The sequence below is a fragment of the Neopelma chrysocephalum genome, unplaced genomic scaffold, assembly GCF_003984885.1.
Source record: "Neopelma chrysocephalum unplaced genomic scaffold, ASM398488v2 Primary Assembly neopelma1_62, whole genome shotgun sequence".
NCBI lineage: Eukaryota > Metazoa > Chordata > Aves > Passeriformes > Pipridae > Neopelma > Neopelma chrysocephalum.
This window is the reverse complement of record NW_020897719.1, coordinates 2,222,375-2,235,699: the sequence shown is the minus strand read 5'-3', so window position 1 is coordinate 2,235,699 and position 13,325 is coordinate 2,222,375.

Here is a 13,325-nt window from a genome sequence, read left to right as displayed (position 1 = left end):
CTGCAATTTTTCTACATTTTTCTTCAGGAATGCTGAGCCTTTCAGCAGACAGCCTCCACTTAACTGTAGTGGAGGGGACTGGCATGTGTTTCATGGGATACTCTGAATACATAGATGCTCTGATGCAGATACCTAGTCACCTAAACAGACCAGATCTAAAGGCTATCCAAAAACAGTAGAGCTGGCCAAAGTTCTTCAGACAAAATTATAATCTTCAGCAAATATTAACTTAACCAAGTTAAAGGTTAAGATTTGAATGAAAATTGGGCATTGAAACCCAAGATAACCCTCAACCCAGTTGTTAGGTAGGAACACAGGAGACAAAAGTACACAGTCCTGGAATAAAACAGACACTACAGTGATTAAAGCCAGGCCATTGCATAATGTTTATTAGTACCTCATCTGGGTGTGCTTATCATATCAAAGTCTTTGAAAGCATTTGCTTCTAGTTGTATTTAGTTATTTTAATGCATGGAGGAATAAAAAGTGAAATTTTGAGGATTTGAATTCTTTTGATCTTGATTCTCAATAATGAGAATAATGAGTGTTACATGGTCAAAAACTGTTTGAACAATACTCTCAGGCACATGGTGTGACATCTTAGGGATGGTCCTCTGTGCAGCGCCAAGATTTGGACTCGATGGTCCTTATGGTTCCCTTCCAACTCAGCATGTTCTGTGTGATTCTGTGTGTGTGTGATATAGAAATGTAAATGTAAAACCCCCTCCACAATATCTCAATTAGAAATGGGGACGATAGACTCAAGATGAAACAGCTCTGAACCACACTTAGGAATTGTGCAACAGAGCTTGAAACCAATGCAGAACACCAAAATAAACAACCTTCTTTCACATCTGCTAATCCAAAAGAAAGCAAACCCAAAATGTAAGGTAAAACATACGCAGGTATCTTCCCCAAGAATGCCAAGACAGTAGAAAAGGTTCAAAAAGGGTTTGTTTCGGAGGCGAAGACATTAAAACTTACAAACTTCTCGGCACTCCAGGCAGTATCAGGCCTCAGAGAGCAAAAAGCAAACCTCTTGTTCGCTCCCCACCTTTATCATCACTGGCCCTCCCAACTCTCCCCAGGGCTGCAACAGCCCTGTAGCATTTCTGTGAGTTGTCTCTCTCCTCTCACATATCAGAGAGAGAGGCTGAGAAATTCTCTTGCTATGCGGTGGGGGGAAGAAAGCATTGAAACTGCCTTTGAGAAAGAGGTACCTTTTGGCAGAAATCCTTCCTAGCAGAGTTTCCAGCTTTCCTGTTACAAATTCTTCTGAAAAGCACTACTCCTACAGCAAACTTTTTCAAAAAAGAATGTCTGATGTTATTGAGACATTGGCAACCTATACTCGGACATAGAGCCCAGTCCTCTGTGTGCATGGATCTGCTTGATGCCATCACCAGTTGAATTTTGCTGCTTTACACCATCTTTCCACAGCAAATTACAAATCTGACTATAAGATTATTAACATAATAATGGTGTGGTATACTTACCTAGTAATTCAGAATCACTTGTAAACTGTGAGACTGGTGATTGAGGTAGTTTCTTCAAGAACCTCATAACTTCCCAGTAACTCATTTTGCTTTCTATGGATAAAATTCTGCTTTCAAGGTCACCAACACTAGGAGCTGGTCTTTACTTATATTAATTACTACATTATCTAGTTATAGAAAATATTTTATTTTACTCTTGAGATCTGTCTAGAACAACAGATGTTTAACAAACAAATCAGAGGGGTTCAGATAAGTGTCATTTGGAAATGCTAATTCTAAGAGTGAATTACAGTTTTTAATTATCTCCTGTTTAAAATAAAATTATCCTTGATGATAGAAAGTTTAATTTGGAAGGAGGAAAGGGTCCTCTGCTTGAACACAAGTGCCAGAAATGCAGTTGTAAACACTAAGACGATTGAACAAATAACATGAGAAGGAATAATTTCAGAAGCTGATCAACACAAGTCAATGTATTTTAGAAGAAGGAGCAGACAACAGTCTTACCATCAGTAGCCTATGGGGAAGCAGTTGGTGATCTGGGGCTCAGTCGTGGAAGATGTTTAACACTCTGATTTCAATCATACTATCTGGAAAGTCGCCACAGAGCACAGATATCAAATGTGAGCAGGAGTTCTTGTAGGTGGAACTCATGATGCTACGAACTCAGTGAGAAGCAAGGCAACCTTTTGTGTGGCTTTCAGAACAGAAATAAGCTAACGCATCCTCATAGTTAGCAATAAGGAAGAATGTCAGTGTGCGGGGCACAGTTCAGTTCCATCAAGTCACACAAGATGCATTCAGATCAGCCTGAAATGCAAGACAATGAAAATTAGTGAGAAACAAGATACAAAGGCACAGTCAATTATACAAAGGATATTAGAATAATCTATATTATTTGTGTTATCTGCATATAAATGCAAAATTTCAATGTGCCTCCTTAGACTCTGATATTAGTTGGAGTTACATCTGTTCCTGTCTTTTGATTTTTTTCTATCTCTTTTGCCAGCTATGAGAATAACAGAGGGTGTAGCTGTCATTTCCAAATTAAATCACAATTTGACCTCTAGTAAGCTCTGCCTATGAGCAGACACCAGTTGATTCTGACTGTTGTGGAAGGGATATGGTGGAAAAAGCATTAGTTGGCCATTGCAACTCATAAACTTCTTAGTCAAGATTCTTTCTAGGTATTTTCCTTAAAAAGGGATGCATATTGTGGCCTGCTGGTAATAGAAGTACATGCAGAGTTGAGTAAACTGGCAGTTGCCAAGTAAATTAACTAAATGTTGACAAATTTGCCAGAGCAGAGAGTTTAGTTCTGAAGTTTAGAAATAGCTTCTAAACAAAGAAAAATATAATTTACGTGAAAATGTGAATCCAAAGTTAAGTGTAATAAAAGTTTGCATTCTGAAAGCGGAAAGTTTAGTTTCACCCACAGCCTGGATGATGATCCGAAAACCATACTTGGTGATACCTAATCTCAGAGGTGCTTAAATTTCCTGGCTGGGTACTTAATATATTTTAAAAAGCAAAAGGTCTTTCAGACTGCTTATCAAAGTGTCTGAAATTAGGCACTCAAATTCTGAGCAACTCGGGACTAGACTATTATCTGAGCATGTTCAAAGTAGGGATAAAATTCACACCCTTTAAATGTTTTTAATTTTCAAACACCTATGTCTGTGCAAACCAATGGAAAGACTGCTTTATAAAAGGGCAGATTTTACAATCTCTTCAGAATCAATGGGAAGAAATAGGTATTTCTGCTGTAGTATTCAGCTGGTCTGTTTTCAAAGTCTATATCAGAAGATGAATCACAGCCTTGATCTGCCCAAATGGCTGTTTGCACTATAGACATATAAAACAGATTAGATTAATCTTGCCAAATTAGTTTTTTGCTTAAGTCCCCTAAAGATTTGTATCTGATAAATGACCTCTCAGTGTGTCTTATGCACATCTAAAGAATTAAGAATCCTAAAAACATTTTTAGGTGTCTGCTTCTTACATAATAACCTATAATTGGATTGTTTATTCAGGAAAGTGCAGACCAGCCCAAAATGCACCTCAGCTCTGTGTGGTTTAGTCATCTGTGGGTTCTTACAAGAAAGCATACGTCTTCATAGTAAAAGTAGTGCTGACTGATGGAAAGACTATCAATTCCCATTTTTAAGGAAAGTCTCAATGCAAGCAAGAATTTTTACTTCATTTAGACAAAATGAGCAGAAGTCTGTAACATTTGGTTGACGTAATTTCCACGTCATGGTACCTTTCATGTTTTCTATAGCATGTGACCAGGCCACTTCACATTTATTCTGGTTTTTACTGCCAAGAATATTTCTGTATTTCGTGCTAAATGCATCACTGTGTGAAATGTGTACAATTGCCATAGAGATAGCATCAGAGCCCTATCGATGGAGGGGCATAAACATAAGACTCACAGACCAATTTGGTCGGCCATATGTTAAATTCATTATTTAAATAAGTCAACTTTTATACAGTTTAGTTTGTTTTGGGCACATGCTTACAACAAGGTGATTGGATAGCTCAGTCTGTACACGCGTCTCATGTCTCCAGTTCATTGGACCTGATGTTCTGTCCACGTGACCTGAAATCATACTTGGCATGTAGAGGCCTTCATAATTAGGGGCTTTCTGAAATCTGCAGGTGTACCTTTATCTGTACTTTCTCAAGGCTTTCTTGCTCTAAACATACTATGTTCTCAAACCTTATAATTAGACACACAGCTAACGAGTATAAACATTACATATTTTCACACAGTCTATAAGTATAAACATTACAGCTTACAACTTCTAAAGTCATGTCAAGCAAGGCCTACAGAAATGCAATAGAAATTGTTCACACAATTTGTATCCTGCAACAGAGCCCAGTTACTGGGTATGGACCAATTTTTGCTCTGTTTCCAGTTTCAGGAACTTGTATTCCTTTCCTGAGCTATGGTACACCTTTCAACAGTTGAAGTGCAAAGCTGGGCCCCAGCTCTAAATGCACACATTAATGATTACATAAAGCTATCTGGAGATGGGAATTGCATTCTCTTCAGATGTGTATTGTGTACCTTCATCTTTTAATACTTATATCTTGACCTGGTCTTGATCTTAGCTGATTCTTCTTTTTTTGTTTTCAAACAGATATATCTTACACTGGAACACTTATTTAATCCTTGCACTGCCAAGGATAATCTTCCATTCAGAGACTGCATAACTCTGTGCACATTGCGACATGGATCTCACTGAAGAAAATACACTGTTATTTCTCATCAACAATACAACCACCAGTTTACCTTTCCACCCTGGCTTGTATATGGTATTCCATTTGCTCGGCCATGATTTCATCTATATAATGTTTTAAATGTATGTTCAAACCCAAAAGTGTACATGAAGCTTATCCTTGAGCCTACCAGGAAGCAAAATTCTCTTGGGAGCTGTCCTGAATGTGTCCAGGCTCCAATGCGACGGCTCAGGCAGGCTGTCTGTCCCATGTCATACCTGCTCTTGTGCTCTCATCACAGCATGGATATCTGTCAGAGGTGGAATCCATCCTACAAAATTTCAAAGGCTACATGTTGTAAGAAGAAGTGAAGTTTTTCAGAAGTCCATCTCAAGCTACTGCTACAATTTCATTGTATTCCCAGTGACCAGAAAGCACCTTGGTTTAAGTCTGCTTCTCTGCTTGGCCATGGGAGGAGTAGCCCTTAGCAGAAAAAAATAAGACATGCGGCTTTCTCCTGCTCCAGCATTTACCCCAGACCCTGAGTAAGAGCAGCGCTGAGCTCATGCTCCCACCCTAAACACCATACTTCAAAGCTGTGTAAGTCTGGGTTCTCACTCCCTTCTGAAGCACACATTACCCTTCACACAGGACAGACAAAATCAGGCACAGTCAACACATTACAATCCGATGCATCAGGCCTCATGCTATTTTCCCTTCCCCTTGTCCCTGTCTCTAAAGACCTTCCTTTTCTTCTTGTTTAGGCAGTCTGGTTATATATACCCTGTCTAAATGGAGTCTGACCCATACTCTTCCTAATGTTACCTGCAGCATTTTTCTGAAAAGGGCCCAGACTCCTTTTTCTACAAATATCTGGTGATTCCAGATTTGACAGAAGTCTTCTGAGGGAGGAGTTTTCAGTTGTACCTATTACAGAAAGCCTGGAATAATTCTCATACAAGCCAACAATTCTAATATAGGGGCAATAGAAAAGTTAGTTACATCTGGTCCTGACTCTGCCCAAGCACAGAATCACTTGGCAGTTTTTTACATAAAGGCAAAAATAAAACCAAGAAATTATTTCTTACCTGTCCTTTTCCTTATGTTTCCATCTCTGTTCCTCTGCCATCATAAGAAATTAAGTACTGCTGAAATATTAAAATAAAATCAGCCATTTTTGAATAATTGTGAAAATTGTAATCTTCAATTATTCAGAGTTATTAATGCAATTTAATATTTAAATTCAAACCATTTGGTCAAGCAGGATAGCATAGGCACAGTATTTTTCATTTTGTTGTTTCTCTTTCTCTTCCTAAAGCAATTGAATATACACACATCTTAAAATAGTAAGGAAAGTGACTGCATGATTAAAAATGTAAAGGTCTGTTTTATGCTAAGACTTTTGCTAAAAATAATAGGTTTTCATGAATATTAAAATATGCACTGGTTAGAATAACAAAAGTAACAACAAAACCAACACCAATAATGGCAATCAAAATTTTTTCCTGTGGTAAATGCTTTTTGGAGTTACTGAATATTTTTTAAAAATCCATCCCAAAATGCTATTCTTTAAAAAATATTTATTTATTAAATTCTACAGAATTGAGTAGAATTGAGTTTGGAAGTGGTAGTGTTTTTTATATGGGAAACTACAATGAAAAATTATGCATTAATGGTATTTTGAGATTTCATTTTCCTCATAAATATGCACAATTTATTTTCTTAACATTTGACGTTGCAAAGTGGAGCTTTTAATTTCTTCACCCTCCTTATAGAATCATAGAATCAACTCAGTCGGAAAAGACCTCAGAGATCATCAAGTCCAACTCTTGATCCAAGACTGCCATGGTTACTAGACCATGGCACTAAGTGCCACATCCAGTCTCATCTTAAAAACCTCCAGGGACAGAGAATCCACCACTTCCCTGTGTAGCCCATTCCAATACCTGATTACCCTCTCTGTAAAGAATTTCTTCCTAATATCCAACCTAAGCCTCCCCTGGCACAGCTTAAGACCATGCCTTCTTTTCCTATTGCTCTTTGCCTGGGAGAAGAGACTGACCCCCACCTGGCTACAACCTCCTTTCAGGGAGTTGTGGAGAGTGAGGAGGTCTCCCCTGAGCCTCCTCTTCTCCAGGCTGAACAACCCCAGTTCCCTCAGCCTCTCTTCATAGGACTTGTGCTCGAGTCTGTTCACCAACCTCATTGCTCTTCTCTGGACCTGCTCCAGCACCTCAATATCCTTCCTGAATTGAGGGAACCAGAACTGGACACTAGAATCACTTCCCTGGACCTGCTGGCCACACTGTTCTTGATCCAGGCCAGGATGCAATTGGCCTTCTTGGCCACCTGGGCACACTGCTGGCTCATGTTCAGCTTCCTGTCAATCCAAACCCAGGTCCCTTTCTGCCTGGCTGCTCTCCAGCTACTCTCTGCCCAGCCTGTAGCGCTGCATGGGGTTGTTGTGAACAAAGTGCAGGACCCGGCACCTGGTCTTGTTAAACCTCATCCCGTTGGAATCAGCCCAACTCTCCAACCTGAACAGGTCCCTCCAAAGAGCCCTCCTGCCTTCCAACTGATCGACACTCCCTCCCAACTTAGTGTCATCTGCAAATTTGCTGATGGTGGACTCAAAGCCCTCATCTAAATCATCAATAAAGATACTAAATAGAACTGGGCCCAACACTGATCCCTGGGGGACACCTACCTTCGTTTCTTCTTTATTCAATTTTCATCTTATTTAAAGGTGAAACTAAGGCAGAAAAATCACAAACATTTGTTTACTAGCAAAGAAAAGATTATTTTAGCGAAGGATGATTTTTTCATTCCAAAATATTTAAGATAATATGATCATATATATTTCATCAAGTTCATGTCATAACAGTCCTAATTTAGTGACATAGACATGACTGTCCTGTTGTAGTTCAATTCATTGACTACAGCTTTCCAACTTGTACCTGTTTCAAATCCCGAGAAACATCTATTATTTAAATGTATAATATATTTACCCTCTTCACTACAGTGTAAAGTTCTTATGAATTATTTCTGAGCATGTTTCTTTAAGGATATGTTTGGTATTGTTACAGTAGCCTCATTTTTTGTTGAATACCAGAATGAATAACTGTGTAAAACCTGCATGATTTGCTCGCATTAAAGCTAAGGCTGCCTCCAGGCACTGTTAACTTATGTATCATCCTTTACTTAATTTCTCTGTTTCGTTTTAATTTGTAAACTGTCTCTGATCTGGAATGTACATTTTTCAAGTAGGTTTGCTCCACTGATATTGTCTTACTCTCCTGAGTATATGGCTTTCTTTATAATAGGTGCAGAGGTACAGTGTTTATAGTAATATTCTTTGCATGTTTCATAAGTCTGCAAGAATTCCATTTAAATGAGGGGTTTAATTTTGTGTCTCTTATGCCTAAAATGACATGACATAAAATGATCAGTCTGCTGGTCCAATTTCTTATTGTGTCCTTTTCCGTTTTAATAGTCTTGTATAGAATCAGATCATAATTCTAGTCCATGAACTCTCCCTAAAGTACCCAATTTCAGTGGTAGTTTTTTTAGCTCAACCAACCTATCAGTGTAGCAGCCCAGACCCAGTTGTCAGTAAAAAGAGCTTGGTCAATTTGAACCATAAACCTTGGGCAACAAGAGCTGAGAGAAACCTTGTGATCTGAGAACTGGACCCTTGTCACAAGAACTGTTGATGTACAACCCTGCAATTTAGCCTGGCTCCAGCAGAATTAAAAAAGGACTTTTTGAGATGATTGTTAAGACCATGTCTGAACCCCTGTAATCCTTCCTTCCCCTGTGTAATCCTGCTTGAAGAAAAATTAACTATTTGAAAACTGCAATAAAAACTTGTGTAACTCCCTAATGAACATAGCTCATCCCCCTCATTAACATGTCCAGTCCCTAAGGCCCTTAAACTGTGTTCTCGTGTTCAATAAACTCTTCCAGTTATACCCCATACTGGAATCGTGTTTAGTTTTTTCGGACCACCACTTATCAGATGTCTTCTCTTTTTTTTTTCAGCCAGATTGTAGGTGTTGTCCAAGGTTTTCCTTTAGCCCTCATGTTCTCACTCCAGTTCTAATTTGCAAATGCAAAGAGCTAGTCAGAGGGTATCACAGTATGGGGATGCTGACAGTCAGTCTGGATCTGTCCACATGGAGATTTAGACTACATTAGGTGATAGCTGTATCTACCTTCTCAATAAGGACTGAAATTTTCTTGCCAAGGGAGGTAGATGGTTTGAGTCAAGTCTGAGTGCATCCAGCCCACAGAAACAATGTGTATTACTGGGAGGTCTGGACATCAGTGGAAGCTTCCCACTGAGTTCAACATTCTTAAAGGAGCTCTAAGACTGCTAGAAACTGCACCACTGGCATAAGCTTATTACAGCAAGAATAGTCTTAGCAAGCTGAATGACCTCTCCCTATCTTTTATGCCCACTAAATGGAGACTTGCAGCAATAGAACTGTCAGTCTGTCCTACCAGTAACTTACTAGGAGAATTAAATACTTATGAATGGTCTGGTCTCAACAAAACAACGGGTTTAACTTGAAAACAAAGAGATGAACATCAAAACAGCCTCTGAGTGCATCATTAATGTTGGGTTTGATTCTTGTTCAGTGAGAATAGTTACATGCAATAATTTGGTACTTGATATGAGAGGTATCGTATCTTCTCTGGTAAGAGAGAAATGTACTTGTTTCTGCTAGAAGTGATGTCTGTGATGTCTGTGTTACAGACTGAGCAGCTGAATGACAGAGTTGCGAAATTACCTTCTTCTATCACAAATTTGCTGAGACATTTGACTCAAAAAATTTTCAAGATAAAATATAGTGTATCAGAAAACTCTGAAAATTTTTTGCTGATATTCATGAGGCAAGTGTAATGATTCCTGTAATTGTAGAGGACTAAATGACTGAAATTAAGATATGATAATATTTTAGATGAGAGTTTAAGCTAATAAGAATTGCTACCAACAGTATGGTAGTTTTCTAAAGAAACATATCTCAGCAAATATTTCATTTTCTGATAAGGATGCAAGTTTACTTGCTAAAAGTAACTCCATAACCATAATAGATTTGGTATGTACTGTCTAATATTCAGATTAATTACTGCTACATAACATCAATAAAACATATTAAAATTGATTTAAACATGGAGGACTGACATATCAGGAAATTGTTGGATATGATATTTCCAGTGAGGTACCATGGCAATTGACAGTCTGGCTTTTCATAATTTTTTCTTGATATGGCAGTAAATGTATAAATCACTGCTGAGAGAAGCAAGGGATACTTGAATGGATCTCCTAGACTTTAAATCAGTTCGTCATTCTCACAGCTCCAAACTGCCACATTCTGTATTTCTGCTTATGTGGTACTTCTTGTCTGCTATTCCATCTGGATTTTTCATCACCATTAAAGGTGGAGGGGCATTGTCAACCATCTTGACTATTTGAAAACCTAATCATTATTTGTTCCATATGTTAATTGAATCCCAGCCTTTAAATCTTCTATTGTGTTCACAATTATACACCAGTGTTACACTGTATTTCCATAAGCACATATATCAATTTCTTGTCTTTAAGCACTTTTATCAGAGCTCAAGGAATATTGTCTATACAATCTTATCTTTAACTACAAATCTGTACTTAAATGCACTGATTTGGGGTCTTAATAACTTGTAAATAATATGCTCTTAGTTTTTGTCACTGTACAATTCACATCTAAATTTAGTATCCCCTAGTTTAGTGTCATTTGTTTTTTGTCTCCAATTCAATCTCTAAGAACATATTAGCATGCCTTTTCCACCTAAACAATTAAGCCTGTATTCTTCATAGAAGTTTTAAACAAAAAAATAATTAATTTCTTACTCCATGTGATACTTCTTTCCAAATCCACATTCCACTCCTTGAACTGCAAGTAAGAATCAGTGACTAACATTGCAGCATTATAATCTTTAAATAATTATTGTCTTAGCACTGAAAAATATGAAGTTCAGGTTATGTTTCTTGTTGATGTATCATGCATGTAACTTTCATTAAGAGGGGTTATGGGAGCATATCCACAGGAGAATCAATCTGTTTTTGTTAATCGAGTCCATCTTCAGTCATTCTGCTGTGTTTACCTCTCTGGTGTTTCCCATTTTGCCTTGATATATACATTAACTCTTTCTAAGTGTAACTCAGATAGATCATTCCTGCTGCACAAGGCATACATAACAGTATGGGATCTCAGGAGTGAATTAATTAGGCACTCACTAAAGCTCCAAGGGAATGGCTGGTCTATTTCCATTACTTAGATGATTAACACAAAGGAGTGGTTTCTAATTTACTCTCCAGTAACAGTTAAATATTTGGTTTATCTTCCATTTGGAAAGTTCTCCTTTTCCTTTAGATGCTACTCATTCCCATCCTGTTGACAGATTTGTGAGAAACTCAGTCTGAGTATGATCCTTTGCAACTTGCGAGGCTGTGCCTCATATGGGACTTTTGCAATCTTCAATAGAATTAGGACAACATTTCCCTTTTCAGAGAGGAGATGAGAGAAGCTGAACTCCTCATTATTCATACCTGGATTTGAACTGTACCAGTTAAAATTCCAAATTTAAACTGTTTTATGATATATCTGTAGACTGTAAAATAAAATAGCATTCAATCAGGAATAATCAGGTTTCCTAAGGGAGGGAGCAGAGAAACTTTCCTTTCATCACTTACACTCTTTAGTGTGAAAACGTTCACGTGAGGGAGAAACACGACACAATCCTCCCCACTCCTGCCTTGCTCAGCACCTCAGAGAAGCAATATGAATGCAAAGGTAATCTTTATTTAAGGTGCAGTAAAAATTCTGAGACATTTTCTTAATACCTGAAAAGGGCTAACTGGTTCTGAGTTTATGATTTACTACAATATTAAAGCTCATGAAAGAGTATTCCATAGTGCCAGTAGATGTATGGTACTTCCAGCTAACAAGCAGCAGACAAGAAGATGTGTATTCCTTGCATTGCTCTTGTTTTTCTCTATGTTTTCTTATTTTGGCAATTTAAAACTCACAGATATAATCTTTAGGGAAATTTGTGGCAGCATAATCAATATTGTAATTAATAGAAGAAGACTTTATAAACAAGTAAGGAATTCTAGCTGGTGATAAGACTTTAAAACCAATATAAGTTGCTGATTTTGTTATAATTTTGGAATGACAAATGGCTTGACAGTAAGTCTATGCAGTTAACCATTATTCTAATTAAAGTTTCCAAGCAGAGGGATGTTCTGACTGCTGGACAGGCTCAGGAAACAAGGAACGTATTGCTTGGCCTGTAAGGGCAACCTGATTTCCATGCCTCTGTAAAAAGACTCTGTTAAACAAATTTCAAGGCAAGACTGTAAAACTGACGCATTAGGTAGAAAGAATGCTTTGTAAACAGCTGCTGTAAAAGCATGAAACTTATGTGTATTTATTCAATTAGAAAAGCCATATAAAAACCTAAAAACATTAATATACTTTTTCTCCAGTCAAGCACATCGCTTTCCATTACTGCTTCTTTTGGTAACTAGTTAGGCCCTCACTCTCTTTCTGTGAAGTCAGTAACTACATTTCTGTCCTGAGAGCAGTACTGGTTCACAAGGAATTGCAGACTGTGTCATCGGTACTTTTTTGGGATAGAGGAAATAGAAACCTTGGTGTTCTAACAGTGGAAGGCAGCTAGTCCAACTGCTAGCTAGCCAGCTTATCTGCAGGACAGATTTTAAAATTCTTGAAAAATTACAAAAAGTATTGAAAAAGACAGTTTTACATGTCATCTTCTGGTAGATGATATACACCTTGGGTTTTTTTGGTCTTTTAGATGACTCAAATCAACTCCAGTCAAATTTACATAGAAATTGTGTGTATACGCAAACACAGATCTGAACCTGAATCTGCCATGTGAATAGACATTGAACAACTTCTGAGTTGAATTTTTCTGTTTATTTTGTTAGAAAGAAGCTCAATAACATTTTGTTTTCATCTGGGTATGGAACAGGAAGCACTGAAACTGGAAAAACCTCATGATGAAGGCAAGCATTTCTGAATGAGTTCTCCATATGCCACTTCCATCTCTCCAGATGCCTTTGTTTGTACTGTTCTCTATACAGGGATACCTAGCTGAATTTTAATAGTCCCTAAATCAGCAATGTCTTGAAGGGCAGCCTAGATGAACTTATAGCCATTTTTTCTCCTCATAAATTGAAGCAAAATATTTTAAAATTCCTCTTTTTTCTGCTGTGATAAACTGTGTCACATCTTAGAATATCACAACACAGCATGAAGGATTACACTTTGACCAGATATCATTCAGCTTCTGTTGAGCTGTATGCTACCTCTCTCCTTTTCAGCTCCAGTCTCCCTGCCCACACACATATCACATTTTGCCTGTCTTCTACCAGAATCCCTGGGATGGGAATCTTTTTAATCTCTGTTACCCTTTTTCTTCTCCCACTTACTTCCACCCTCCCAGTTTCGCTTCAGTTACAGTCACCCATCAGTTTTAATTCAAGCTAGCCTTCCTTTTCCTTTTCCTTTTCCTTTTCCTTTTCCTTTTCCTTTTCCT